Source organism: Erinaceus europaeus, chromosome 12 (genome assembly GCF_950295315.1).
Source record: "Erinaceus europaeus chromosome 12, mEriEur2.1, whole genome shotgun sequence".
Lineage (NCBI taxonomy): Eukaryota > Metazoa > Chordata > Mammalia > Eulipotyphla > Erinaceidae > Erinaceus > Erinaceus europaeus.
This window is the reverse complement of record NC_080173.1, coordinates 45,748,410-45,753,790: the sequence shown is the minus strand read 5'-3', so window position 1 is coordinate 45,753,790 and position 5,381 is coordinate 45,748,410. Positions and strand designations below refer to the sequence as shown.

At 47.5% G+C, this 5,381-nt stretch overlaps 1 non-coding gene across 1 annotated transcript; it reads right to left on the bottom strand.

The window, feature by feature from the left end:
• Positions 1–3,731: 3,731 nt before the first annotated feature.
• On the bottom strand, positions 3,732–3,922 carry LOC132542172 (U2 spliceosomal RNA). Its single transcript, XR_009553294.1, has one exon. It is a non-coding gene; the product is annotated as a U2 spliceosomal RNA (small nuclear RNA).
• Positions 3,923–5,381: the final 1,459 nt, after the last annotated feature.

Sequence of the window (5,381 nt, the reverse complement as noted above, 5' to 3'; positions counted from 1 at the left end):
AAGATAAAAGATAAAAGAAACAGGGAGTTGGGTGGTAGCACAGAGGGTTAAGTAGCACAGGTGGTGCAAAGCGCAGGGACTGGCTTAAGGATCCCAGTTTGAGCACCTGGCTCCCTACCTCTAGGGGAGTCGCTCCCTTCATGGGCAGTGAAGCAAGTCTGCACGTGTCTATCTTTCTCTCCCCGTCTCTATCTTCCTTTCTTCTCTCCATTTCTCTCTGTCCTATCTAACAACTATGACATCAATAACAACAACAATAATAACTACAACAACAATAAAAACAACAAGGGCAACAAAAATTGAAAATAAATACATACATATAAACAATATAAAAGAAAAATAGAAAGAGGAAGAGGGAGAGAGAGGAGAGAAAGAGGGGAAGATGGAAAAGTTAAGTGGTGGAAAGACAGCATAGTGGTTGTGCAAAGGACTTGCATGCCTGAGGCTCTGAGGTCTCACATTCCATCCCTAAAACCATCATAAGCTAGTGCTGAGTAGTGCTGTAGTACAGAAAATAGAAATAATGCTAGGGCTGAGCAGTGGTATACTAGGTTAAGTGCACGTATTAGAATGCACAAAGACCTGGGTTCAAGCCCTTGGCCCACACCTGCAGGGGAAAGTTTCATAAGCAGTAAAATACAGGGCCGGCTGGTGATACATCTAGTTGAGCACACACGTTACAGTGCACAAGGACCCAGGTTCGAGCCCCCAGTACCCATCTACAGGAGGAAAGCTTTGCGAGTGGTGAAGCAGGCCAGGAAGTGTCTCTGTCTCACTCCCTCTCTATCTCCTCCTTCCTTCTTGATTTCTTTCTTTCTTTTTTTTTTTTTTTAATAATTTCTTAAAGTTTTTTTCTTTTCTTTTTTTTTTTTTTTAGCAGAGCACTGCTCAGCTCAGGTTTAGGGTGGTGCGGGGGATTGAACCTGGGACTTGGGTGCCTCAGGCATGAGAGTCTCTTTGCATAAGCATTATGCTTGAAAATCCAGTCTCTATGACTTGTTCAGAATGTCATGATTGGCATACCCAAGGGCCAGCAGAATGTGTGCCTGACATTCTGAGTGCATTTGAGATCCTGAGCTAAAACAGCTTGTACACTGGAGTAAGGTTCATATCCAGCTGGATCCAGGATCCAGTCAAGACTCAGTCAAGGTGCAGGCTGGAGAAACAGCATAATGGTTATGCAAATAAACTTCCACACCAGAGCTACTAAAGGGACCAAATTCAATGCCCAGAACCACCATAAGCCAGAGCCGAGCCAAGCCGAGCCCTGGTGAGCAAAAATAAAACAGACCAACAACCTCCCAAGGCAGCTGGTACAGAGGATGAAGCACTGGACTCTGCAGCATGAGATCTGGGCTTCACTCCCCAGCAGCACATATTCCACAGTGGTGCTCTGGTTCTCCCTCTCCCTACTTCATCTCTCTCATTAGTAAGTAAATAAATAAAAGATTAAACAATACTGACAACAATAACGAGAACTATAGAACTCCACCAAACGGCTCACTTGGTAGAGTATATGTTTTAACCAGGGTTCTAGCCCCAGGTCAGACCAGTGGGTCAGCAAGCACAGGGGAAACTACGTGAGCAGAGGAAAGGTGTTGTGGTGTCTCTCCTCAAAAAATGATATTAAGAAAGAAAGAAAGAAAGAAAGAAGCTTGACAAGAATCGTGTGGGCACTGAGCACACCAGCTATAGCATTGGTTGCAAAATTATAATTTGGTGATGTATACCCCATAATCTTACAATTTTGAGAACCATATTAGTCACAAGCAAAAAAAAAAAAAAAACAAAAAAACACACCTTTTTTTTTAACCTCCAACTTTATCTCTGGGGCTCAGTGCCAGCAATTTGAATCCACTGCTCTTGGAGGCTATTTTTTTTTTTTTTAAATTTATTGGATAGGAAAAAGAGAAAGTGAGAAAGAAGGGGGCTGAGTGGTGGCACACCTGGTTAAGCACACATGTCAGGACCCTGATTCAAGCCCCCAGTCTCTACATACAGGGGGAAAGCTTCACAAGTGGTAAAGCAGGGCTGCAGTGTCTCTCTCCCTCTCCCTCTCTATCTCCTCTTTCCTTTTAAATTTCTGGCTGTCTCTATCAAATAAATAAATATTATAAAAAAACTATTCTCTAAAAAAATAAAGAAGAAAGGAAGAGAGAAGATAGACACCTGCAAACCTGCTTCTCCACTTGTGAAGCTTCCCCCTGCTGGTTCAGAGTGGGGGTTCGAACCTGGGTCCTTGCACCGGTTCTTGCACTTAGTACTATGTGCCTTTAACCGGGCGTGCCACCGTCCACCCCCAAGCAATTGTTTGTCTCCTCTCTCTCTGCCCTTCCCCCCACCTCTTTCTTTAACCAGAGGATTGATTATCTCTGGTTTATAGCAGTGCGGAGATGGGGGGTTGGTGGGGACACCTGACCCTGAGACTTCGAAGCCTCAGGCATCAGAGTCTCTTTGCATAACCATTAGGATGCTCTCTACCCCACCCGCAAATGCTTTTACTACAATAAATAAATAAATAAATAAACAAACAAACAAATCGCCTTTCAGGCAGTGACAGCCTCCCCACGAGAACATTCCTTTGGCAAGGACCTCCTCCATCCTTCTGCTGAAGAGCAGAAGCTGAAGCACAAGAAGAAGCGTCTGGTGCAGAGCCCCAGCTCTTACTTCATGGATGTCAAGTACCCAGGATGCTATAAAATCACCACCGTCTTTAGCCATGCATAAACTGTCCTCTGCCAGGCCACAGGAGGAAAAGCAAGGCTTACAGAAGGATGCTCCTTTCAGACAGAAGCAGCGCTAAAAGCACCCCGAACCAAGATGAGTGGGAAATCATCCCAATAAACACATTTTGGTAAAAGGCGAAAGTTTTATGCGGTCTGAAGAGAAACCAAAGTATACAAACATATTTTGGATATATCAACAACAACAAAAGTAAATCAATCAATCAATCAATCAATCAATCAATCCCCCAAAGGAACCGAGATGGCCCCACTGCACGGAGAAAGCTTCTCAGCAGGGTGGGTGGTAAACCTCAGTGCTGCAGGGGTCAATCTGCCTCTGTCTCAAAGAAAAGGGAAAAGAAATTGGTAGCAATAGAGGGGGCGAGTGGAAAAAAGACAAAGAAGTAGAAGAAGAAATAGGAAACACAGATGAGACAAGTAGAGAGCCAGGTGTGCAGACAAAGGAAGGAGCGTTTCAATGTAGTAGCAGCGGGGGTGGGGTGGGGTTGGGCGAAGTGCGAGCCCCTCCCTGCAGGTGAGCTTGAGCAGCAAGCCCTTGAGAATGAATCCCTGGCAGGGGGAGTGTGAGAGGCCAGCTGGCGGGAGCTTAGGACCCCGCCCTGGCAGAGGCTGGTGGTTGGTCCTTAGACAGGGTGGTGGCTGAAGTGGCATGAACTGGAAAGGCTGGCTGGTGTTCACAAGGCCTCAGGGTCCCGTTCGAAGCAGGAGCAAGCTTTTTCCTGAATGGGCGAGGTAGGGGGGTGCTCTGTTTGCCTTTAACAAATGTCCTGGAATTGTGGCCCAGCAGGATAACATGTTTGTGTTAGCGCGTAGCAGCTAGCTAGCTAGCGTACAGTACAGCACGTCCTCCTCCTCGAGATGACCTTATGTGGAGGCAACCTAAAGGGAGGAAGAGAGTGCAGTGGTGACCCTACGCGCAAGAGTGTGGGCTGGGCTGGCACTAGCATGCCTGTGGGAGCTTTCCTTCGACTTGAGTTTTCTCCCCAGTGGGGGTGCACCGTTCCTGGAAGTACTGCAGTACCAGGTCGATGCGTGGAGCGGACGGAGCAAGCCCCTATTCCGACTCCCTGCTCCAAAAATCCATTTAATATAATGTCCTCGGATAGAGGACGTATCAGATATTAAACTGATAAGAACAGATACTACACTTGATCTTAGCCAAAAGGCCGAGAAGCGATGCTGCGCGCCCTCGCCCTGCTGCCGCCCTCCTCCGGTCACCCGCTTTCAGATCACGGTGAGTCAGTCGACTCACGCTCCGGGAAAGGCTCGGCGCCGCGGTGTCTCCACACACTCCTCCAGGCCCTCACAAGTCTGCACAGACCTGCTTTCATAACAAACCTGGGAAAGTGAACTTGAGTTAGACAATTCCCGACTGAGGGGCAATTTCTTATTTCTACCAATGCACGCCCCGCCCTTTCCCGCGGAGGCAGGCGGGGCTGCTGCGCGTCCGACTCCTCCCCAACCACCTTGCGTCCCAGGGCTTGCCATCCTTCTCCTCTTAGTTGTCGTATTATCGTTATCGTTATCGTTATGGTTTGTTTGTTTGTTTGTTTGTTTGGCTTCAGATCCTCTTAACCGGGCGGGGGCCGGTCTGTGGCACACCCACAGCAAGCAACCTCACCATCCGCAAGGATCTGGGCTCAACCCACCGGGGCCCCACACCTAGGGGGAAAGTGGCACAAAGTAGTGCTACTCTTCGTCTTCTCCCTTTCCTCTCTGATTTTGTCTCGTTCTTTCTCTCTCTCCTTCTAGCTTTCTCTTTAATAAATAAGTAAAATTTAAAAAATAGAGGTCCAAGGGGGACGCCTTGATTGGGGTTGGCCTGTAGCTTGCTGCCTTGGGCCAGTATGGCTTCACATCTAACCCCCTCTCATTTAAATAAAGTTATGACTATCTGGGCATGAGACCCAAGTGTCTCCCCCAGAGGGTCTGGATCATCATCATGGTCCGTTCCCACAAACAACTGGGGAGACCATAACCAGGCATCACGTAGTTTATTAGGAAAACGAAGACATCGCAGGCAGATAGACATGTGTGGGTCATCTAGGGAGAATGTTGACTAGCTGATAAGTTTGGATTTTTTTCTTTTCTTTTTTCTCCTTTTTAAAATTATCTTTCTTTATTTAAAGGCTAGAAACAGCCAGAAATCAAGAGAGCATGGGGAGGGAGAGAGGGAGAGAGAAAGAGAGATACCTGCAGCCCTGCTTCACCACTCTTGAAGCTTTCTCCCTGCGTGTGGGAACCAGGGGCTTGAACCCGGGTCCTTGTGCACTGTAATGCATGCACTTAGCCAGGTGTGCCACCACCTGGGCCCTCTTTTCAATTTAAAAAAATATATTTTATTTATTTCATTTTTAACATTTATTTATTTCCCTTTTTGTTGCACTTGTTGCTTTTCATTGTTGTAGTTATTGTTGTTGATGTTGTCGTCGTTGTTAGGTAGGACAGAGAGAAATGGAGAGAGGAAGGGAAAACAGAGAGGGGGAGAGAAAGACAGACACCTGCAGACCTGCTTCACCGCCTGTGAAGCGACTCCCCTGCAGGTGGGGAGCCGGGGGCTGGAACCGGGATCCTTACGCCGGTCCCTGCGCTTTGCGCCACATGCGCTTAACCCACTGCGCCACCGCCGGACCCCTC